General features: G+C 42.3%; 1 long non-coding RNA gene across 3 annotated transcripts in view; it reads right to left on the bottom strand.

Annotated features, from left to right (window-relative positions):
• The window catches only part of LOC118152926 (uncharacterized), a 250,062-nt gene extending 232,120 nt beyond the window's left edge, over positions 1-17,942 (bottom strand). For 2 of the 3 annotated variants that reach the window (XR_013534875.1, XR_013534876.1), the window contains exon 1: positions 17,594-17,942. This is a non-coding gene — a long non-coding RNA (uncharacterized LOC118152926). Of the gene's footprint in view, positions 1-5,314; positions 5,541-17,593 lie in introns of all 3 variants that reach the window. The other variant, XR_008480759.2, reaches the window with a different exon arrangement.
• Between the last annotated feature and the right edge of the window lie 7,389 nt (positions 17,943-25,331).

The raw sequence follows: 25,331 nt of genomic DNA on the forward strand, positions 1-25,331 counted from the left end.
AACCAGGCTTCTCGGTGCCTCAACCCACAGCTTTGTGAAGCTGCTTGCAGCAGCATCCTCACCCCGAGGCAGAATGTAGGTCTAACAAAGTAAAAGAAATGCTTCCCCCAAAGTCTGGCTCCAATACTAAAAAAGGAACAGGGGAACCATCTTAGCTCTGAATATTAATGAACCTTTAAAGAATAGGAGAGCCTTTAAATAATAGGGGAGCACTCTCTACAATAATGGAAGATTCCTGTATCCTCCCACCCTAGCACCCTTGATACCGTCAATGATGCCATGAAGAGTTCAGCCCAGGGACCCACTTTGCCGCCATGCCCTCAGTGCTACTCAAAGAGTCAAAGACAAATTTGGCCAGGCCACTCATGTCTCCTCCCCCATGAAAAACTGCTCATGTGTGTGTGTCAGTCTGGATGATTCAGATGAAGCAACTTTACTCCATTTGCCACCTCCTTCTGAGTTTATTCAGTCCTTTTCCTAGTTTGAACTATTAATGTCATCCTCTTTTTCTGCCTCTCCTTCTTCCACCCCTCTCTCCCTTCCTAGATTCTCAAAGGGGAAAGGTGGGATTGGGGGAAAGGACAAAGAAGCTAAAGAGATGGATGAGGTTGAGGGTAGAGACCTATCCAATTAATTTTGGGGCACTGTTAATGCTAGCTGTATTGACAGCTTCTCCCATTGTCATCCTGGCAGAAAGTTAAAGACCTCTCTTCTTTGAGCCTAGGTTTCCTCCACTGGGAAACTGAAATGACAACAACTGTATTGCAGGGCTACTGAGGGAATTAAATGGTATGATGAGTGTACATTGCTCTGTATACAGGAGTCATAAAATAAACAGCAACAGTTATGAATAAACTTTTCATTCTCTCTCCTGAAAAGTCATGCAAATCAGCACCCTGTATACTACTGTTGCTTTCTCTACAACTAGCTACCACACATATCACACACAGCTCAACTTCATTACACAAAACAGATGCAGCAATACCTGCATCTGGCTGCCTTCAGCTGTGGCCCCCAGAGAACAGGTAAAGCTTCTTATCAAGGCTGCACAGCCTCAGAGGATAAACTAAGCTTCACCGTCAAACAGAATGACCTTTAACCTCAAATTGAAATGAAATGAGTTCTTTTGAGAGTCTAAAACATCCAGTACCTCTCCTTTGGATTTCATAATACATTCTAGTACTTGCAATTATAGGCTGGCTTCAGAGAGCAATGTTGTAATTCTAAGGCCAGACTGTATCAATATTTCTGATCTACCTAAGAACAAGTAAGTGCCCAAGAAAATCCTGGACCCTGTAAGATTTACAGACCAATTTTCTAAACCAAAGTGGTTTGCATAGGCTTTGGATAAGAATCTGAAATCAAGTTTTCTTATCTAAACTGGACCACTTGAAAAGAAGAAAAGGAAGAAGATACAGTATTAGCTTTTCAGGGAGTGGTTTGCAGCAATACAAGACAAAAGAAAACAATTATCTGGAAAATGAGTGTTACAAATCAACAGTTCCTATACAGAAAAGACATGACACCACATTTCATACAGCTTGAGAGTATACGCTTGAAAGAACTACTATGAAACAAACAAACAAAATCACCAGTTGAACTCAAATTGTATCATTTATTTGGACCCTGACTGCTATCTTTCAGATTATGATGAAACAGATGTGATAAGAGGAGATACTCCCTATCTGAACAGTGACTGGGGCTCGCTGGGGTCATAAATCTGCTGGGGTGTTTACCTCGCATTACAGTCTGTACACACCTCTCACCATGGAAGTAATGGTGTTCATGGGGCCTATCTGTCTCAGATAGAATGGAGGCATGGAACTCCACTTAGCTACATCAGAGGTCAGTGGTTTCTTGGGCATAATCTCCCCCTCCACGACGCAGTATCACATGCTCCTAGGACAAACAGAATTTTATTGGGAAGACTATAAGCATATTCTTAGAAGTGGAAGTAACCCACACAACTTAGAATATTTGCCATATTGAACTGGAAAAATGAAAATTGTGCATGTAAGAACAATGGAAATAAATAATAGCCTTAAAAGGGAAATCAATTTTCAACAGATTTTTCAAGTATTTCTCATCTTTGTGCACCACTGAAGGGCTTCAAACATCATTTTGGTCTTTGAATGAATTTTGAACTATTGTAACCTTTGTTCATAATCTCCAAGTGGTTTCACAATTAGTAGATTCTCTATTTCCCTCAGAAATAAATCTCTGAAACCATTTTAAGGCAGATCCTAGAGAAATAGAATCCCAATGCACTAGGAAATAGAATCCCAATGCACTAGGAGAAGGAGAGTGTTAAGTGGGGAATATTTAAGAAAACATCTTAAGTCAACATGCTGAAATGGTACAAAATGAATAGTTGAAAATATGGAACAGTTCTCTCTCATTCGCTCCTACATTCCTGCCTTCCGGAAGGGCTTTGCCTCATACACTATCATGTCCCTACCAGAGAGATGTTCCTAAAGTAAGAGCTGTCCAGAGAAACCTGATTCCATTAGCAGTGCCCTTAAATCCCATCTCCAAGCTTCACCTATTTTGCTCCACCCAAAACAACTTGTCTCATTTTTCTCCTTTCTACTAGATCCTTCTCAGATAGGGAGCACCTACAATACCTGGGAGCCCATTAGAAATGCAGACTCTCAGAACCCACCCTGAAGTACCAAATAAGAATCTGCATTTTGGCCGAGTGCAGTGGCTTACACCTGTAATCCCAGCACTTTGGGAGGCTGAGACAGACAAATCACAAGGTCAGGAGTTTGAGATCAGCCTGGCTCATATGGTGAAACCATATCTCTACAAATACAAAACTTAGTCAGCCATGGTGGCACACATTTGTAGTCCCAGCTACTCAGGAGGTTGAGGCAGGAGAATCACTTGAACCTGGAAGGCAGAGGTTGCAGTGAGCTGAGATCGTGCCACTGCACTCCAGCCTGAGTGACAGAGCAAGACTCCATCACAAAAAACAAAACAAAAAAAAAAAAGAATCTGCATTTTATCAGGATCTCTATGTTATTTTCTTGCACATAAAAGTTTGAGAAGCTGCCACATTACTACATTCTTCTTCTTCCTGAGCCCCTTTCCACTTGGCCCCCTAAGCCCTCCCTTTTCTTTTATTAACATCCTAAAGTTTTTCTTAGTGAATTTGTTATGATTTCAGTCACAGGTCTCTCCCTATTGCTATTCTGTCCCATCTCTCACAGTATATGAAGCTGTGTGTAGGAAGATATTACTTTTATTTTCTCTTGTGCTTTTCATTATTTGTGCTTAGCCAGGTTTGCCCTGTCTCCTTCATTACAACTTGAAGTTCAGCTCAAACCACATGAATTCTTTGTCTATTCTGTGCCAGGCATTGCGGCAGGTGCAATGGTTACAAAGGCGGATAAGATGTAGGACAAGGACATGTCCTCCAGGAGATGCAGTCTAGACTCCCTCTTGCCATTCATTCCAACAGCAGGCTCTCCTGTGAGCACTCCAAGGGCACCAAGAACTGAGAGAAGATCTTCACCAACCAAACTAAGCAATACCAAGACGTGACAACAAACAAATTTGAGCTATTATAGATAAAAATTCATTTTTTATTTGGAAAAATGCCTCACTCTCCTTTCTATACTTGATTAGATGGTCAATGCTGAAAGCAGAAAGACCACCATGCACCCTCTTTGGTCCATTTTGCTTTCTGGTTTCCTCCTAAAAATATTTTTGCCAATGCATGCAAGACCCATTCAGCACTTTTGCCAAAGGAAATTGCATACCCTAGAATCCTTGGGGTGAGATCTAGCTCTTAGCCTGCTTTTATCAACATGACCAGTGAACGTACAAGTCATGGTACAGAGAGCTGGCCACAAATTCTGTCACTCCCCCCATAAAACTGTAGTTTATTAACTCTCTCTGTGAATCTAGGCTGTTGCTGTGCCTCCTTAATAAATAGAAGTGACAGTGTGCCGGTTGCAGGCCTAAGTTTTAAGAAAGTCTGGAAACTTCCCCTTTGCTCCTTTGAGAGCCCTGAGCTGCCATTTAGGTAATCTGGCAATCCTGGTAGAGAGGCCCATGGAGAAGAGAGGCCAGCAGCTACGTGGAGAAGGAGGGAGGTTCAGTCTTCCCAGCATCCCACTCCAGCCTTCAGACAACTCCAGTTCCATTCACCATCTGGCTGCAGCCACATGAGAGACTCCAAGCAACTAAGCAGAACCACATTGCTGAGCCCAGTCAACCTACAGAACCAATGAGAAATGATAGACTGGTTCTTCTTCTAATCCCCTAATCTTTGGTAAGTTCATTACATATCAATAAATAATACACTGAAGTAATATACTTCTGGTAAGCCAGAAATGGCCTTGGGATCTCAAGAAGTTCAGCCTACCTATCAGCAATCTACCTTATGTGAAAGAAAACAACCAGCAGTTCCAGATGGTCAGCCTTCAGTCTGTTGCTGTCCCTGCTGCAGCCCCAGTGCTTGTGGAATAAACACTCTAATACTTAGCTAAAAGAAGATGACTGATAAAGGACAGGGAAGTCAGGGTCCAGGTACACTTGCTTCAGAGTGAACATGACTGTGGAGAAACATTAAGTTTACCCTGCCCCCATGTCTCCTTTGTGGAGGATACCTCGTAGCTTATAATTAGTCATAGGCAGGTAACAGCTGCCTACCTGGTATATTCCTGAGTTACGTGTATATGTAGAACACCTGTGTATTAATAAGAATCACCTGTCAAAGAGCAAATAAATGCATGGATGAATCTCTGCTTGGGGCCTCCGGTCTAGGAGAGCTGCAAGTCCCGCAGGCTCTCAGGCTGCTGGTGCCCAGAGTAGATCCACTCTGTTGACTATCTGGATGTCTGCCTCTCACTGCCTCTCAATATCTTTCAGCTTACCTGGGTGGCAGTCTCCTGGCTGAGCTGGTTCTCGGCACATGGCTACTGCTTTCGGGTGTGACCAGCCAACTCTCAGCCACCTGAGATAATCTGCCACCTTCCCCATAAACTATGTCACCTTTGTCAATGTTGACCCTCAACTGTGTCACTCCACTCAAGAGAAGGAGAGATTTGGCAAGAACCTGCTAAGGCTACTTGTAGACATGCCAATGAGGGATCAGGAGTTTTCAGTGAAGAGTGTTGGACCTCCTAGAATCAAAAAGCCCTAGTAACTTTTTTCTGATCATCAAGTGTGTCCACCCATCCGGTCATATTCCTCCACTCACTTCTCAGTGCTGAAGGAAAAGCAACACACCCATGACCCGATCAACTATATAGTCATTGGCCATTAGGTCTCAAAGGGCAGTTAGGTGAGTGCAGAGTGGACCAACCTGAGGCTGATGAACTAGAGATGCTGGATAATGAAGCCAGCAACATGCAGCCAATCAGCATCCCACCATTCAAAGTTCAACATAAAGCTGTGCAAAAGAGAAAGGTCGATGTCCATGATGTCCCAGCATCTTTCTCACGTGATAGCGCCTGGAAAATCAATGGAGATAATCTACCTGAATCATTGGCTGCAAAACAGTCAGCACCTAATCCGTGGTTGACAATGCCCTGGAAAAGATGCATATAAAAATGTACATCAAGATATAATCAGCCAAAATTAGAGGAGCAATTAAAGTAATTAGGGTATATTTATGTGAAATTTAATGTTACCTTTAAAAATTATGCTATGGAAGAATATTGATGAATGTAAATGCTCATAATATAATGCTTTCTAGCTGAGTGATCTTGGACACATAACTTCAGGTTTCTATGTCTCTGTTTCCTGCTCTATAAGTGAAGATAACACCACAATATTTAATTAATTTTAAGATGCTTATTTTGTCACATCTTAACATTTCTGGGGAGAAAAACAAATTATAATTTATAGTGATTTAAAATTGGGGTACTGTTTTCTTCTTTCTTTCTTATTGTACATAAGACGCTCTAAAGTGATGCGTTTTAGAACCCACAGCATCTCAGACTTGATGAAAAGGTAGGATCTACTATATTAGGTTGTTGTGATGATTCAGAGTTGAAATAGATGGACAAACCTGAAACTGTGTCACAAGGGGCAAGCACTCAAAAAACTTAGCTGTCATCACTGTTATCAAATGAAAGCTCCTTCTACACATGTACTCATCTTAACAGGAACAGTCAGCTGCCTGCTGGAGAGAGCTGAGCAATGCTGCTAAGCAATCCCACCTGAAACAAATGTACACCTCTCTTTATTTTGGTGCCTGGACTTCACATCACCCATCCCTTTCCATCCACAAAAGCATGGCTTCCCAACTCTGGTTGACCAGGGGAATCACCTGGGGAGTTTTTTTAAGTGCCAGTGCCTGGGACACCTCCCTCACCCAAACACACACAAACACATTCTGATTTAACTGGCCTGGAAATAAGGCCCTGAAACTAGGATTTTTAAAAGCTCCCTAGGTGATTCCGATGTGTACCCAAGTTGGAAAGTTGCTGCATGAAATTATGAGGTCTTTGAGACAAAAGGCTTTCCCAGGAAGAAAACCAATATAATGGCACAGTAGGTCCTCGACTAGCTAAGTGACAGATTGCTTAACTTCTCACAGCCTCAGTTTCTTCATCTGCCAATCAGGGATAAAACCAACCCTATAAGGTTGTTTTGGAGATTCATGAAATGTCAACAAATGAGCTAAGAATATACATTTAACAAGTAAGTTATTAGTGCCATTTTATGACCTTTTTGGCCTCTACCTAGTGACTTGGTACTTAATAAATATTTGTTGATTTGAATTGTGATACTAGAGAAAGACTCTTTCATGAGAGAGAAGGACCTACAGAAGAGGTCTTCAAAGGATCACAGTTAAGAGCCAATCCCAATTCAGTCTAGACCTGTCTGCACCTTACATGGTAGGAACACATCCTTCACCAAAAGGGCAGCATTCAGCTCCATGGACCTGTACCCTCAAGACATCCTCTCCATGTTCAGGCTCCTGAGTAGGTAAACTGACAATTGACCAGCATCTGATAATTCGGTCATAGGCACAATCTGAGGGGTTTTTACAAATAAGGGACATTGAAACAAGAACAGATATATAAATATTCGAGACTAAATGCAGGGCTCAATGTTCCTTTCCTTGGGAATAAAGGCCAACCTCAAAAGCTGAGTGGACAGAAAGGCACCATTCCCATAGGCCTTTCCATCCTGCATGCCTGGGTCAGGATACCACCAGCCAGGACTTGCCACACTCTGCAGTAAGCTGTACTAACAAGGATACACAGGGAAATGAAACCAGGTCCCATTCCTCACATCAGCATCAAATTTTTATTTCTTGACTACATAGAAGCTCTGTGTCAGAGAAGCAAAATGACTTTTAAAAAGAAACAAAACTAGAATAGAAATCATTTGCTGCCCTCTTGTGGGTGCCTTGGTATCCTGTCCTGCTGCTTGCCAAGGGAAGTCTGGGTTATCTCCTTGGCCTTGGAAGAAATTGTGAAGGAGGAGCAGCAACAAAAGGCCTAACTTGTACCACAAGAAAATTATAAGTGCTGTGACAATGCTGAGTCTGGGCTCCTGGCTTAACCCTAGGCCATCCAGAAGTGGCGGGAGGTAGGAGAGAGCTAGTAAGATGAGGCATTCCAAGACGAATACCTAGTGCTACATCTCCTCTCAAGAGGACGTCAGGGGCTTAGGTCAATTATGAAATTTTGGACTAGATCATCTGTGAAACCAAACCAGACTTCAGGGAGCAGGAGGTGAGGCTGATTCAGCCATGTTTGTCTAAGTTTATATTTTAATGCACTAAAATTAAAGTTTCCTCATTGCAACAATCGCTAGTTCCTTTATTGTTCAGTAGCTACATGTGGCTACTGTAGTAGTGCAACTGTTGAACATTTCCAAGATTACAGAAACTGTTCTTAAACACAGGATATTGATGAAAATCCTCAGCACAACAAACAAAGCCATTTACAGCCTGGTCCCAAATGCCTTACTCTCATCTCTGGCCTATTCCTCCAAATATCCCCACTACATGGCTTCCAAACCCATCACTGCCACTGATCTCCCTAGGATGTCTCCCCTCTACTTCCTACCCCAACTACCTGGGATCTGTTTACTCATCCTGTAAGACCCAGGTTCCTTAAATATCACCTCCTCTCTGCAGCTCTCCATAACTCACTTTCTCTCACCACATAACTGTAAGGTTAATTGGTCTCTTATGCGTAATTTCATAGTTGTTTATTTTTTAATAAAATATGTATTGCTTGTTAATTGTTCTTAACAACATATTTTACTAATATATTTTGTTATAAAATATTTTATCTTTTATTAATATTATTTAGAAATTTGGGAAACTACTACTTTTCAAAATAATGCGAGCTTTGATTTCACCCATGTTTGAAATAGAGCTCTCAGAAAACACCTCCTGTATCCTCAGGGTCATAGTGAACTGGGAAAAGGAAAATTGAACTGGGGTCAAATCCTGGCTCTGATATAACTGCTGTGTAATCTGAGGCAAGTCACTAAACTTCTCAGTTTTCTCATTTATCACGTGAGGATTTGGGTCTGGTGATTTCTGAGTTCTTCTAGGACCTATGCCTAAGCAGGAAGCCAATGGAAGAATGATGGGCAACACAGGTGAAATTGGAGAATTGGAACACCCCTTGCCTTATAATGAAGCTTCGGGAAACCAAAGCTAAATGTCTGCTTATCCTCCCCAATGCATGCCAAGCTAGATAACTCCAAGGACTGTTGTCTCAGTCAAGCCACCAGAGCCACCAAATTCTTACAGCCAAATCAAGATTCACCACTCAGTAGCAATCTCCCTCGGGTTGGGCTCTCAGACTTGCTGCCTTTATGATTAACTTGCAAATACTAGAAGTATTGGTGGCATTTAAAGGTACTAAAAGACTTGGATGCTACACAAGTCAAGTATCCTTAGCCCTCCACGTCTATTGATCTGGCTGTCTCCTGACATGTTAAGGGCTCAGCTCAAATGTCATCTTCTCAGAAGTGCTTTCCATGACTGTGCACCAGCCCCATTCAGCCTTCTTCACACTACCTTGTTTTGTGTTCTTCATAACACTTATCAGTATCTGAAATTATCAGTACACTACAAAAAGCTCCAGCAGGGCAGAACTATACCTATCTTATTCACCAAGTTTTCCCTAGCACCTAGAATGATGACTGATACATAATAAACACATAAAACATTTGATGAAGGAATGAATAAATGAGGTCAGTAACATGATGGCAGAACCACTCCTACAGTATAACCAAGTTTTGCAGTGTCATTAAACCTCTCGCTATTCCCTTGGTTGCTCTTCAGCACTGTGTAGCTATTGAAGAAAATGTCTTTACTGCCCTGACCTTGCTCTCATCTGTACTAATGAGACTATATTCTCATATATTCCAGTAAAAATACTTTCTTCCTTTAGCATTCTCTTTATACTATGCCATATCTTTATTAGGAATCATTAAGGGTGAGTAGCTTATAACATGTACCCTTCACTGGGAAGTCTAGAATGCAGGAGCTGGGTCACAGGGGTTCTGTGTACGCATAACAAAACTTTGAACTTCTGACTACATGAGCCAGAACAAAGTGGGACTTCCAAAAGTGGGAAGGGCAGAAACCAAGGCAGCTCTAGGGACCTCAATGACACCCAAGTTGTATCAATCAGATTCTTTCACCAAGAATTCTGAAAGGTAGAATGGAAAGACCCAGGAGCTGAGAGTCACCCATCTCTAGAAAACATCACCAACACTTAGCACCAAATGGCCCATTCCGAGGTTTGATTATCCCATTCTTCCTTTAGACAGAATTCTTTCAATTGACTGCTATGGCTTGTAATCAAATGAATCTTAATTGACACAAGGTAGTGTGTACTCCATTCCATTCTGCAGCACATGACTCTGTCAATGAAAATTTTATCTGGAAGATATCAGTAATAGCGTGGATACTTAATTATAGCAAACATAAATTTACACATTGATAAAAGTGGGCTGTTCACCAGCAGGACAATGTTAATACACTGTAAAGCACAGGAACCCAAGTGAAACCAGTAACCTAGAAAGACCCCAGGTTTCTGGAGGAAATGGCACAAAACCAAAATGACCAAATTTTATAGGAATACCTATTAAAACCCAAATTAATGTTATAATCATCTACATAATCAAATAAGAAGAGCTGGAAAGTGGCCAGGCATCATTGCTCATGCCTGTAATCCCAGCACTCTGGGACACTGAGGTAGGTGAATCACCTGAGGTCAGGAGTTCAAGACCAGCCTGACCAACATGGTGAAACCCTATCTCAACTAAAAATACCAAAAAAATTAGCTAGGTATGGTGGCGGGCACCTGTAATCCTAGCTACTTCGGGAGGCTGAGGCAGGAGAATTGCATGAACCCAGGAGGTGGAGGATGCAGTGAGCTGAGATCCTGCCATTCCACTCCAGCCTGGGCAACAAGAGCAAAACTCTGAGGATTTTAGCTGGGCTCAAATGCAGGATAAGCCAACACTACATGAGCACAACACGATGAGCATTATTAAATTGACAGAACTCCCAGATCATGATAGGTAATGATTCTACAGTCTGTGTCAATTAAATATTATTTGAAGTATTGTGTCTGGTTTATTGACATCCTACAAAGATGACACTGGCTAGAGATCATCCAGGTGAGGCCTCTAAAGTGATGAGAAATGTGTAAACCATGTGACATGAGGAACCATTAACACACCTGGGAGGTGTTTGGCTTAGAGAAGAAAAGGCTTAAGAGTAATTATTTCTTCACATATTTAAAGAACAAGCACATAAAAGAACATCTTCAGTGTAACTCTGGGGGCAGAAGCAGGATCCTGGAAGGCAATTACAGTGAGGCAGAATTGTTTTTAATAATTTCACTTTTATTTTAGATTAATGGGGGAATGTGCAGCTTTGTTACCTGGATATACTGCATGATGCTGAGGTTTAGGCCACAACTGATCCCGTCACCCAGAAACTGAGCATAGTATCCAGTGGTTTTTCGGTCCCTGCTCCCCTCCCTTCCTTTTTTCCTTCACTCTAGTTTCCCCAGGGTCTATTGTTCTCATCTTTATGCCCATGAGTATCCATGCTTAGCTCACACTTATAAGTGATAATACACAGTATTTGGTTTTTTGTTTCCACATTAATTCACTTAGGAATATGGCCTCCAGCTGAAATCCATGTTGCTACAAAAGATATGATTTTGTTCCTTTTAATGGCTGTGTAGTATTCCATAGTGTGTATGTACCACATTTTCTTTATCCACTCTACCATTGATAGGCATCTGGTTTTAGTCTACATCTTTGCTATTGTGAATAGTGCTGCCATGAACATATACATGCATGTGTCTTTTTGGTAGAACAATTTATTTATTTTGAATAAATACACAGTAATGGGATTGCTGAGTGGAATGGTAGTTCTGTAAGGTTTTTGAGAAATACCAAACTGCTTTCCATAGTGGCTGAATTAATCTACATTCCCACCAACAGTGCATAAGCATTCCCTTTTCTCCACAGGGAAGCAAAACATAACCTAAAGAATAGCTTGCTTTCACAGTTCTCCAATTAACCAAGAAGTGGGTTGTCCTCCCTGGAAGTATCGTCCAACAGTCTAACTATTTCAGAATAGTTAGAAAGTGTTTCTGTGTTAGATGACAGATAGTCTCTTTCAATAGTAAGACATACTGCGTTTTTGCTCACGGTCCAGGGGACTTGAACAAGTAACCTAATTTCTTTTGGGCTTTTCAGCTTTACCTGTAAAAAGAAGACTAAATAAATAATTCAAGATGTCTCTCATTGCAGAATTCTGTAACTTACAACAGAGAGGGAACAAAATATCCAAGGTGGAGAAAGGGTAGACTCACAGAGAGCAAGAAAGAGGAGGGAGTGGGTAAAGGAGTCTGCAATTTGACAAAAAAGAAGAAGCTGATCAAAGACCAGGATAAATAGCAGTTTTCAAGAGGGAAGAAAAAGCACAAACAGAGTCATGTAGCCAAAAAAAAAAAAGGAATCAAAAAGAAGAAAGAGAAAGGTCAAAAGGGAATGATGTTCTGCCTTTCCCCAGCCCTTGCTGGATCTATTTAATAGCTCCATCCCCACCTTCTTTAGTGTTCAACTATTTTGATAAATTTCAGCTGGCATTAATATAAAGCATATGGATAATACCATAGTTTTAACTCCCAATTCAATTTTATTACTAAAGGTGTCTTTTTTTCCAAACAAGAATTTCTCTGAGACTCATTGCATTTTCCGTTTATATTCATCACATATTAAAGGTTTCCAGAAGCCCCTAAATTTCCCATTTATGCTGATGTTCCCATTTGGTATGCTGAAGGTACTTCATTGCCATTTGTTATGAATGAGCTGCAACAGTATTGCAATAGTGCTCAGCAAACAGCTCCTGACTTTCAGGTGTCGTTACATGCAAGTTAAACTAAATGGATGAATTTTTAGCAGGAATAATGTAGTTCATGTTGACATTATTCACAGCTTTCCCAAGAAGACAGGTATTAATCAGACAACACTCACGTAGGTCCCAGTATATAAATATTTGGGCGTCTGGCTAAACAGTGCCCTAACCTTTAAAAGGCATATAGACCTTATGCTTTAAATAGGATCATCAGTATAAAGGGCAATTTAGGACAAATAAAAGGAAGAACTTCCTTGCACAGGAGTATGGATGTATACAGAACCTATTATCTCAAGAGTCTGTACAGCATAAAAATAAAAAATAAGCCCAACAAGGATTTAGGTACCTCAGTAATTACAAAGTTCTATGAATTCTTCCTTCAAAATCACTCATGCATTTGCCTCTTCCCTTTTATTTCTACCATCTTCACTTTGAACACCATATATTTACTGAATCCTCCAAGAAATGTTTTTTTAAATGCAAGAACTCAGGTGTATTTTCTGAAAATTTATAATCTCAAAAGTGGATGTGATATACAACAAGAGATGAATAGAAAATGACATGGGCACATGCTAGTTGCTAAGGGAACAGATAAACAATATTTGCTTCAACCCTTAGAAGAAGGGACCAATTCTCAGGGCAGGAAGACTTCCCAGAGAAGGATAAACTTGATATGGCAACACTAGGAGCGCAGATAAGCAGACAGGATGCAAATCCCACAAGCCAAGACACAAAGGCAACCAAGAATATGACACAATTTGAGTAAATCAGCTGTCTGGATACAGAATGAAGTTCACATGAGGAAACTTCACAGAGGAGAATGAGATCTTTCACGCAGGAGAATGAGATCTTTAGGAACAGGATATAAGAAGTCTTTGATAAGCAGGCTAAAGAGTTGAGACTATTCTGTAATGGTGAGGAGCCATCAAAGGTGTCTGAGCAGGAGGTTCTGCCAAGGAGAAATAAGGACCCAAGTTGAGAGCAACAATGTGGAAAGAAAGGAAGAAATTTATAGAACAGCCTGCTCTTCCCTTCTAACGCACACTGCTGCTGGATTAATCCTCCTTTATCAATTTGCTAACCTTCCACTCAAAAGGCCTCACTGCATACCATACAAAGTCCAAACCCCTCTTCTTAGTATCCACTATGCTTTACAGTCTTGCACAGATCTATTTATAACCTCAGTTGCCACTTACTCACAACATGACCCTTCCACTGCATTCAACCAATCAGTTGACTATATCCAACATACATATAGTTTGTTAACAAGGTCACCCACTGTGCCCTGCTCTGTGCTACAGGTGAAAATGAAAGAATGATAAAATAGAGACTATTCTTGAATACCCAAATCAAATGGAATCTCTCTTCCACTGCTTTTTGCCTGAACATTATTCATTCATCTAGGAATATGTTTACATCTTCCCAGGGCCATTGATGATCACACTTACCTACACTGCCCTCACTTACTCTGAAATCATCTGTACCTACAATCTTTTCCATTTATTTACAATTTTATTATAATTTATAATCTATATGATTTATTCATAATTATAATTTATGATTGTATTTTATTAATCATTTATGATTTTAACATATCAAAAAATTACCACTTTTTAAAAACAGATTCAACACCTAAGATTGGTTTCTGTTCACATTCCTGCAATTTGCACATGCTGTTACCAGGAGGCAATAGTGTGCTAGGCGTACAATGGCACCCAGACTTTAAAAGCATAAATTTCTATTATTTTTATGAGTTTTAGTTTAATCCTAATGTTATAAACAAGTAAAATTAAAACACTTTTTTTTTGTAGATGGACTCTCGGTCTGTCACCCAGGCTGAAGCACGATGGCATGATCTCCTCTCACTGCAACCTCCACCTCTCAGGTTCAAGTGATCCTCCCACCTCAGCCTCCCATGTAGCTGGGATTACAAGTATGCACCACCACAACTGGCTAATTTTGTAGAGACAACGTTTCACCATGTTGGCCAGGCTGGTCTCAAACTCCCTACCTCAAGTGATCCACCCACCTTGGCCTCTCAAAGTGCTAGGATAACAGTGAGCCAGTGCACCTGGCAAAACACAAATTATTATAACTTCCCTGAATCATAATTTGGGAATAAATTTCTATGAACAATTTACCCTGCAGTTTTGGCCTTAGAAGTGACACTTTAATACCAACTTTACTCAACAAATTCCACTTATTTTCATGAAGCCAAGGCTCCTACTCATTAAGCCAGGCCCTTTGACAGTCCCTTGCCCATTTGTGAGGTATCTTTTCATGTACACATATTTTAGTATTCTCATATTAATAATCTTTAGTCTCTTCAAGTCCCTAACAAAGAACAGAACATGAAGTGAGCAATAAATATCTTTGGATTATATGATTGATTTATATATATATGGGTGTAGTTTCATTTCAGGTTATTAAAAGAAGAGAACATTTGGAAATATTCCTACATACTAAGAGAGTATCACCAGAGTACCTCAGAATCTCACTTCAGAGACAAAACCCAGGGCTAGGTTAACCAGTTATTTGGGCCAATGAAGAGTTTTTTATCATCTTATTTTGCAATGATGAAAAAAAAGGTAGGAGCTCATGAGAAAGAACTGAACAGGTGGGAATACTTGGCGCAGAGCCCTTGTAATGAGTGCCTCCCACATCAAGCCTGAGGAGAACAGATACCAGAGTCCTGCTCATCAGTGGCTCTTAACAGACTCATGCCCATCAAGCCCATTTGGTTCTCTTTCACATGTATATGCTACACTTTACAGGATATTAAACTGGAACTATTCCTCACCTTCAACTGAGAGCCCAAGACAATAAGCACCAACTAATCCCGCTCTCCTCAGTGGAGTCTTACTTAGACTATATAAGCAGGTCTAGCAGGGGTGGGTGAAGGATCAGGGAGTCACCTCAAGCTCAGTGAATGAGGCCTGGTAGAGAGTTCAACATCTGAGTGAGAAGTCTACATTTTAAGATAAAGAAAAGCAGAGAATGGCACCGTACCATCTTGGAGACTTTGCCTAAGACGGCTCTTAGAAAAGTGGTAGAATTCTAACCAAAGGGCAACAGCGGAGTCCTAAAGGGTCAGCCAGAGAAGATGCAAATGTCATTGCCGCTGCCAGGTCATAGACTCCCAGTACCAGAAAGTCTCTAAAGGGCCATGAATGCAACCACAAGAGAGCCATCTTTAAACATATGCAAATATCTACAACCATTTTGGTGGCAGGAGAATTAAAAATGCCTCCTTTTCAGTCCCAAACTCGATTCCCAGCTTCAGGCAGAGGCCCTAGAAAGAAAAACCAGGTCTGAGGCTTCCAAAGCCAGGCAACAAGGCACATCATAAATGGGCATGACAAATGCCTGCTAATTAAACCCTTCACCCCACAGAGGGAGGCCATGCTTTATGGCATAAACAGGCCCGGGAAACTCAACATTTGCCAACCAGCAGGGAGAGATGGAGGCCTGTGTGAGGGCAGTTAATGCCTATTCTCCGGATTTTCCCTGCTTCGTGGGTACATATCGCAGTGGTACCTATGGCTGGCTCAGGGATAAGGGGTGGAGAGTGAAGGGAGGACGCTTGCTTTCTCTCTCCATCACACCCTGAGTTTTCACTGAAAGAAGGAAGGGAATGAGGGATGCCTCTATTCCCTGTCTTTCAGAATGGGCAACCAGTTCTCTTTACCACCCCCAGAGCTTATATTCCTCTGGAGTATATCCTAAACCATTGGGACTGCTTTGATCCTCAGAATCTGAAGGAAAAATGCTTCACAGCCTTCTGCATAAAGGTTCAGCCAAATTATGATTTACAAGAAGGACTGACTTGGCCTCAGGAAGGAACCATTCATTTTGATACCATCTGGCAATTGGAACTTTTCTAGAGATGTGAAGACAGATGGTCTGAGGCCCCATATGTGCAGGCTTTCTATAATTTGCAAGGCAATCCAGACCTTTACCGATAGTGTAGAATTGATCCAGCCCTCCTGTTTGCCGTCTCAGGGAAGGCTGCAAGGGGCAACCCCAGGGAAGTAAAGATACAAGCCCCAGAGGCACCCCTAACAGAGCAGCCAACTCCCTCCAGCCCTACCCCTCCAGGTTCATCCCTACCTCCCTATTCAGCTTCAGCTTCTCACTTGCCCCTCCTAAAAATCCTTGCCCTAAATAAACCCCAGTCTCTCTCTTGCCCCACCCCACCCCCGCCCCACAACAGGTACCCAGTGGATTTGGGCCCACTGGGGTTCAGGACCCCTTCTCCCTACAGGACTTAGGGCAAATTAAGGGAGATCTTGGCAAGTTTTCAGATGACCCTGATAGACATATAGAGGCTTTCCAGGATTTCACTCAAATATTTGAACTCTCCTGGAGAGATGTTAATTTTACTTTTGAATCAGACCCTGACGGACAATGAGAAGCAGACTTCTCTGCAAGCAGTAGAGAGATTTGGGGATGAGCTTTGTATTACATATAGCCTCAGGGAAGGGGGAAACATTATCCAGCTGGAAGAGAAGCAGTACCAATGGATAACCCTAAATGGGATCCCAGTGGTGAGGTAGAAAAGGAGACACTTTCAGGTGTGCATAATGGAAGGCTTTTACGTAGGACTGGGACCAATCCTCTCAATTATATTAAGTTGTCCATGATAGACCAGGGATTTAAAGAAAATTCCACTGCCTTTCTGGAAAGGCTAAGGGAGGCCTTGGTAAAGCACGCCTCTCCATCTCCTGATTCAGTTGAGGGACAGCTAATCCTAAAGGGCAACTTTATTACTCAGGCAGCTCCTGACATCAGGAGAAAGTTGCAGAAACGAGCCCTGGGACCACAAAGTACATTAGAGGACCTCCTGAAAGTGGCCACCTCGGTCTTTTCTAATAGAGACAGGGAGGCCCGTGAAAGAGAGAGGAGATACAGGTATTCCCAGGGTGCACTTATTAACCGCTAAAGATATGGCAAGAACGGTTTCCTGTATTCTAAAACTTTATCTGCTCCCATACAAGGTTTAATTTCTTTCATCCAAGTGAAAGAGCTCAGAGTACACTGTTATTAGTACATTGTACTTCTTGTCTCTGTAATCTTTGACACTAAATCCTTTCTTTGAATAATAGACATGTTAACTCATGCATACTTAACCTTATAAAACTTGGTTTTTTCTTTCTCTCACACCTAGAAACCATTAAACTCCAAATGGTCAGGCAGCCAGAGCCTCGGACGTTGGCTTACCTTTGCTAGGAACACTTCTGGGAGGAGTCTGACTGCTGTTTTCCTCCAAAACAATGACCCCTGACAGTAGGAAGCAGCTAAAACTGGTCATTGTCCATATTCTAACAGCAGTTAGATGTACCTCTTCAGAGAGAGGAAATGATACGGAAGTGCTGGGAAGGGAAGAGCATGGTCCCTTTAAACGATACGGAAGTGGGGAAGGGAAGTGTGGGTAGAGGAAGGGCGTGGTCCCTGGCTCCACCCTCAAGGACCTAGGTGAGGTCAGGCACTCCTGCCTTTGTGCGCAAATGTTGCATTTCCCAAGACCACCCTGGCCTGCCACGCCCCCATCCTGTGCCTATAAAAACCCAACACCCTAGCAGGATAGAGGTGAAAGCAACTGGACCTCCGGAGGAGTATGTTTGTGGAGGAACACACAGGCGGCCAGACGTGGAGAGGAACGCACCAGCAGGCCGCAGGCCACTCACCGGCAGAACAACACGGAGCTTGGTTAGAGCACTTGGAGGAGAGGCCCGCCGCCAGGTGGCCCATCTCCACCGGAAAACCATCTCCCTTCTGGCTCCCCCTGTCTGCTGAGAGTTACTTCCATTCAATAAAACCTTGCATTCGTTCTCCAAGACAGCGTGTGATCCAATTCTTCCGGTACACCAAGGCAAGAAACCCCAGGATACAGAAAACCCTCTGTCCTTGTGAGAAGGGAGAGGGTGTAATTGAGCTAACACATCCTACCTGTAGATGGCAAACTAAAAGAGCGCACACCTGGTAACACGTGCCCTCTGGGGCTTTAGCTGTAAACATTCACCCCTAGACACTGCTGTGGGGTTGGAACCTCACAGCCCGCCCCTCCGTATGCTTCCCCTAAAGGTTTGAGCAGAGGGGGTACTGAAGAAGCGAACCACACCCCCGTCACGTGCCCTGCAAGGGGGACAAGGGAAGCTTTCCCATTTCACTGCCTCTGTTTTTGTGTGCAGAGATCAGACTAAATGCACACATGCTAGCACTTAAGCAAAGAAGGCACTGTGCACTAGCCTCACTGTGCTTCATACAGGATGCAAAAACTGACAGCTAAAAGAAACAAACTTCCAAAATCCCAAAAGAAAGCCATTCACAAAACGTTAATGTATGTAGTCTCGTTAATAAGTTAAATACCCAGTAATACATGGAAACAACATAGCACAAAGAAATAGGGAAATTTCTACCTAACACTAGAGGCTTCAACAAAAGAATTTATTGGGCAGCAAAAGAGTGCAGGGGTGGAGAAAAACAGAGTGTCAACCATGGGCAGAATTTTGGATTCAAATCCATGGTATGTGTGTGTCAAGGAAACAGGAGCTATTTGAATTATGGGGCTATAATTCCATCCAGGGATGCTGAGGACTGCATAAACCACTTGAGCCTTCAGAAGTTCCTACCTCATAATTCAGTCACCTGTGATTTGATCTGTGAGTAATTTATTGGCTGCCTTTGCACAGTATGTTGTGTCAAACCTGAAATAGGATATTGCTTTGGAATCTGATTTGTCTTTTACCTGAGAATCTGTCCATTTCTGTCACAAATCTTTATCGAGCATTTACTACATGTACCGAGGTATGAGGGGAAGTGGATTGTGTACCTTTGGACTTCCAGCTGCTGCGGGCTTTAGGCCCATAAAGCTGTTGACACCAGAAAACAGACATCCTATAGCCAGCTAGAGAGTCCTGCCTGCAGAGTAAATACCCATCAACAAAAAAATCAAATAAATGTTCAATGAGGACACAACCACAAACATTTTGGGGTGGGGGTTCTCAGGGTACTCTATCCTTAAACCTCTGTCTAAGCAGTTTCCCAGGACTCCACCCATAGGGAAAAGCTGCTGCACAGTGACTTTGGGATGCTGCTGTTAAGGAAAAAGGGTAACTTAGTTGATACTAAGACATAAGCTGCATATACCCAATCAGCCCACACTACCTGCCTCCAAGCAGCTAGCATAATGCTGCTGAGCAAAACCCTGTCCCTCCCTTTCACAGATGCACTCCATGTCCTTTTTGACCTTTTCAAGACACCTCTTTGCCTCTTTTATCCCTTGCATGCTAATATTATTTACCTGTATAAGATGCTGATGGTGGAGAGAGAGTCCTTGACAGTGTGAGTCGTCTCAGGAGGATGAGGATAAACAGAATCTTGCACTTAGAATTCAGGTCCTGTGGTCTGTGGACAACTATTTCTTAAACTTCCAGCTTTCTGAAAGTCTTTTTAACCAATAAAAGACATGTTTCTTCCTTTCCATGCAAATGAGAGGGCACAACTGTATGTTGTGGAAAGGAAAGAGACAGAGATGTCTGTCTCGGTCTGTTCAGGCTGCTGTTACAAAATACCACAAACTGGATAATTTATTATAGAATAGAAATTGCTGATACCTTAGGCTTGGACTTCCCAGCTTCCAGAACTGTGAGAAACAGTGTCTGGTGAAGGCTGACTCTCTACTGTCAAAATGACACCCTTCCATAGCAAATGGGCACAAGAGGGATTCTGGATCTCACTAGACCATCTTTTATAAGGACATTCATGAGTGTGCTGCCTTCCTAAAAGTTCCACCTCAATACTATTGCATTGGAGATTAGTTTTCAACATATGAATTTTGGAGGGACACATATGGTCAAACCACAGCAATGTCAAATTTTTTTTAAAAACAGCATCCTTCCCTTGGTGGTGGATCGCCATGTGAAACAACATGACCAAAAACCTTGCATAGTTTGGTAGCTCTGCAGTTTGGTGTGTGACTGTAGAAAGGGCAAAAGTGGACAGCATGACCAGTAAAGGAGGCAGGTTCCAGGACATGAAGATTATTGTATGCCTGAACTTTATCTTGAAACCTACAGAAGCAGTATGAACAGGTCTTTGCTTTTTGAATAGCTTGGCAGCAAGGTATATAATGGGAGAGAACCCAGATAAGAAACAGCAGCTCCTGGCCGGGCGGAGTGGCCCATGCCTATAATCCCAGCACTTTGGGAGGCCGAGGCAGGTGGATCACTTTAGACCAGGAGTTGAATACCAGCCTAGTTAACATGGTGAAACCCCATCTATACCAAAAAAACAAAAAATTAGCAGAGAGTGGTGGCACATGCCTGTAATCCCAGCTACTTGGGAGGCTGAGGCATGAGAATTGCTGGGAGGCAAAGGTTGCAGTGAGCTAAGACCACACCACTGCACTCCAGCCTGGGATGACAGATCAAGACTCCGTCTCAAAAAAAAAAAAAGGAAAAGAAATAGCTCCAAACATTCAGGTTGAGCTGAGGAGGAGAGGAATTAAAACTGTCTCCAAAAAAGAACAAGATCATGTCCTTTGCAGCAACATGGACGGAAGATAGCCATTATCCTAAGTGAACTAACACAGAAACAGAAAACAAAATACTGCATGTCCTCACTTATAAGTGGACGCAAAGCACTGAGTACTTACGGTCACAAAGAAGGAAACAGCAGACACTAGGGTTTACTTGAGGGTGGAGGTTTCGAGGGTGAGGATCGAAAAACAAGCTATCAAGTACCATACTTATTACCTGGGTATGACACAATCTGTACACAAAACCCCTGAGACATGCAATTTGCCTATATAAAACCTGCACATGTACCCTGATTCTAAAATAAAATTTAAAAAAATAACTATTTTCAAAAAGCAGAATCTACAGGATTAGGTAACTCGAAATTTTCAAGGAGAAGGTAGGAGCCCTTTAGATGACTCCAGGGGTTTTGCTTAGACATTGGGTGGATTAGAAACATCAGGAAACAAAAGACTAGGGGAAAGTGATTATAAGTTCACTTCTGAATATGTTGGTACACGAGAGGCAGTGTCCATAGATGTGTTTATATGTGAGTCTGGAGATGGGAAACTGGGAGCAAGGTCTGGGGTTAGAGATGTTGAAATGTGTATCATCTGTTTGTAGATGGTGGAAAGCAATATGTAAGGTGAGCTCCTCAAGGCAGTGGCATTTGAAGCCCTAAGAATCCTGTCATTTAAGGGTGTTTTCTCCTTTATTTTTTCTGTAATATCCCCAGGGCCCCTGTCTAGGAACTCAGGGTGGGTAAATTGTGTGGAACCAATGGTTATAACCATCAGAATTAAGGTGAACTTGCTGGGCACAGTGGGTCACACCTGTAATCCCAGCACTTTGGGAGGCCGAGGCAGGCGGATCTCCTAAAGACAAGAGTTTGAGACCAGCCTGGTCAACATGACAAAACCCCGTCTCTACTAAAAATACAAAAATTAGCTGGGCATGGTGGCGCACACCTGTAATTCCAGCTACTGGAGAGGCTGAGACAGGAGAATCGCTTCAACCGAGGAGGTGGACGTTGCAGTGAGCCAAGATAGGGCCAGGGCACTCCAGCTTAGGTGACAGAGTGAGACTCCATCTCAAAATAATAATAATAATAATAAAAGTGAACTGACCACATATAATTCACAAATCAGACAGTCCCCCTAACAGAGAATCAAGGAGTCTCTGAACATAGATCAAGGGCATGATGATCCAGATCTGCACGTGTTCTGTAAGAAGGCAAACCCTGCATTACTAAGTGAGGGTGATTTAACAGAAGGTGATGAAGTTCAACACAAGCAACTCCCAGTCTTTACAGCCTTCTACCCAGAAGGCTGTGTGATGCGATAGCAGAAGAGATAGCGTGGTGTCGAGCTAGTGTTGCATAGGGTGTGAAAGCTACATTAATAAACCTAGACTTGTTGCTTTCAAACCTCAGCCCTGCTGTTCAGTTGGCATGAGAGTTCCAGCAAGTTATGTAACCTCACTTTGCCTCAGTTTTCTAATCGGCGGAGATGACGGTGATGGTGACGGTGATGCTGATGGAGATGATGGTGGTGGTTGTGGTGGTGGTGCTAGTGATGGTGACAATGGTGATGATGGTGGTGGTGGTGATGATGATGGAGTCACATGATGGTGATGATGGTGACAATGACAATGGTGAAAATGGTAGCACCTATTTTATTGTTGTGAGAATTCAATGAGTTTGAATATGTAGGTTGCAAAGAACACAGTGTTTGGCACATGGTAAGTGACAGGTAAATGTCAGCTATTTTTAGTTGGTCAATAAACTGTTTTCATTGATATGAGAATCAGCAAAGCAGGAGGAAGGAAGGAAGGAAGGAAGGAAGGAAGGAAGGGGAGGACGGAAGGAGGTTTGAGCTAGAAGGTCTCTTGAAGATCACCCTGCAGGCCCCCTCATTTTATATAAGAAGATAACAGTGACATGCTCCAGGAGTTACTGACAATATCTTGAAGACAATTAAACATAATACAAATATAAGGTGCTAGTAATTTTTATTCTGTCTCTCGCTTTTCAGTTTATTTGCTTTAACTATCTCTTCAGAGGCTTCACATTACCCCATCACAAGATCCAGTCCTGTATTTGCTACTGGATCCTCAAATTCAGTGTGACTAAAACCAGACTCCACTTTCCCTGCAAACCCATTCCCCTTCCTCCACATTTCCCCTATCTGACAGCAGCATTACTACATTCCCCCGTCTCAAGGGGTAGGAGCCTCAGCATTACCTTCACTTTCATCATCTCTCTCCACCTCACATCCCAGGAGTCTCAGCGTTTCCTTGTGCATGTGGCTGCTCGCTCCCACTCCCAGTCTCCACCACCCACTACCCCTTGCACGCCTCTAGCTTCACTCTGAGCCCCCAGAATCAGCAGGTCTCATTACTCTAACATGGCCTCTTCTCTGACTGTATCCAGGCTGTCCTCAGATGAGCCTTATTTAAATATTCTTTCATTGTGTTAGTCTCCTGCTCAAACACCTTCCTTACTCCCAAAGAGAGGACTTGCGTAGAGTCTGACCCTGCATACTTTCTCCTCACTTACCCCAGTTCCCAAGCTGTGCCACCAGTGAATCTGGACTATTTGACATTTGACTTTTGACTGTTTGACAGTCACATGGGACTTCCGCCATCTTCCTTTAAATTCCCCAGCTAAAGTTAGGAGGAGATCTGTGACGGTGGAGAAGGAGGCAGCCAGGCCCCCATACAATCAATGCCTGTAAATAGGTAGAGTGGAGAAGGGGCCTGGGCCTGCTCCTCCCTCACACAGACCTTCCCTCAATCCTCACCCTCCCCGAGCTGCCTTTCATGTTTGTTTTCATCCAGGTTTACCTGGATACAATGTTGAGCCTGGGTGACCCAGTGTTTGCCCAGGCCGAACACACCCTGCAGTAGGTGATTGTAACCCTCCAATCCTAACAGGGCCTGCACTGGAGACGACGCCCTAAATCTTCATAACAAGAACACTGGCACTAATATAGAGGTCTTAGGCACACAGGGCAACAACACACTAACTCTGTAAGGAAGGAAGCTGGTTCTCTTTCCTTTTAATTTTTTTGAAAATTGACTTTTATCCAAAGGATAAGCTACTCTGACCTTGATAGTTTTTAAAAGAAAAGTCTGTTGTAATGGGAACCAGCCCAGCTGTGAAGGATCTAATGAGTGCCTGCCAGTGATGTCATCTAGAAATAAATCAGGCAGCATCTGGGAGGGCAGGGAGACCAGCTGTTCCTCCTCTCCTCTAAAAAGGAAGAAGAACAGAAATATGAAAAATTGAGTCAAGAAACAATACGAATGGCAGCAAAACACGTATTTTAACGCTTCTGAGAGACCAGCACACTGGAAAAACAAATGACCCTCTTCCCTCTGATGAGTCCTAAAAGCTAGGGTGGCAAAGCTTCCCGAACATGACAGACGGGAAGGCCAGGACCTCATACAAGTTCTACAAGGGTCTGGAGCCAACTGACATTGAAGTAGATATAGATCTAATGCAAAGCATTTCTGAGGACTATGTTAATAAACAGGGCTAGTTAGAAATTAAAGGTCAAGAGAAATGGAGTCTAAAAAGATAAAAACCAAACTACAGGTTGAACATTCCAAATCCAAAAATCCAAAATCTGAAATGCTCCAAAATCCAAAATTTTTTGAGCACCAACATTACACTCAAATGAAACGGACATTGGATCATTTCAGATTTCCAATTTTGATTTCAGGATACTCAACTGGTATAATGCAAATATTTCAAAATCTGAGAAAAACCCAAACCCAAAACACTTCTGGTCCCAAGCACTTCAGATAAGAAATACTCAACCTGTATTATCACTGAAATGCGGGATTAGGTGGTTCTCTCATTTGCTACTTAACAGATATTCCCATGTTGAGAAAGGAGGGTTAGAATTTTGAATGTTACCTGATTGTAATTTGCTTTAAATGGTAAAAAGCTAATATTTGAGTAACAATATTATTATTTGACCAAAGAGTTGGTCAAATTCTAAGATAGAATTTGAAACATCTGCATGTCTCTGTAGATCTTGACAAAGCCTATAGGCCTAGCTATCCTTTAAGGTTCATTACCATATACATGTGTGAATCACTTCTTAGTAAGATTTGAATTTCCAAAATCTTGCTGTGAATCTCTGACCCCAATGACTTGAGCGTATCATAGCCATATTACCATATGCCATTTTATCACCCCAAACCTATTTCTTCATCTGTAAACCTCTTCACCATAATTACTTTATTGAAGAGGCATGAAAACTAATTGAGATGGTATTTATGCAAGGAAAAATTGATCTATTATAAGGCCTAGCCATAGTAAAGGTCTTAACCTGTGCTCCAGCTCTCCCTCTCTTCCTTTTCTTCTCTCTACCAGTGGTTTTCACACTTAGTAACACTCTGAGGCACATTGGGCATGAAATAAAAGCAGGAGA

The sequence above is a fragment of the Callithrix jacchus genome, chromosome 4, assembly GCF_049354715.1.
Source record: "Callithrix jacchus isolate 240 chromosome 4, calJac240_pri, whole genome shotgun sequence".
NCBI classification, from domain to species: Eukaryota; Metazoa; Chordata; class Mammalia; order Primates; family Cebidae; genus Callithrix; species Callithrix jacchus.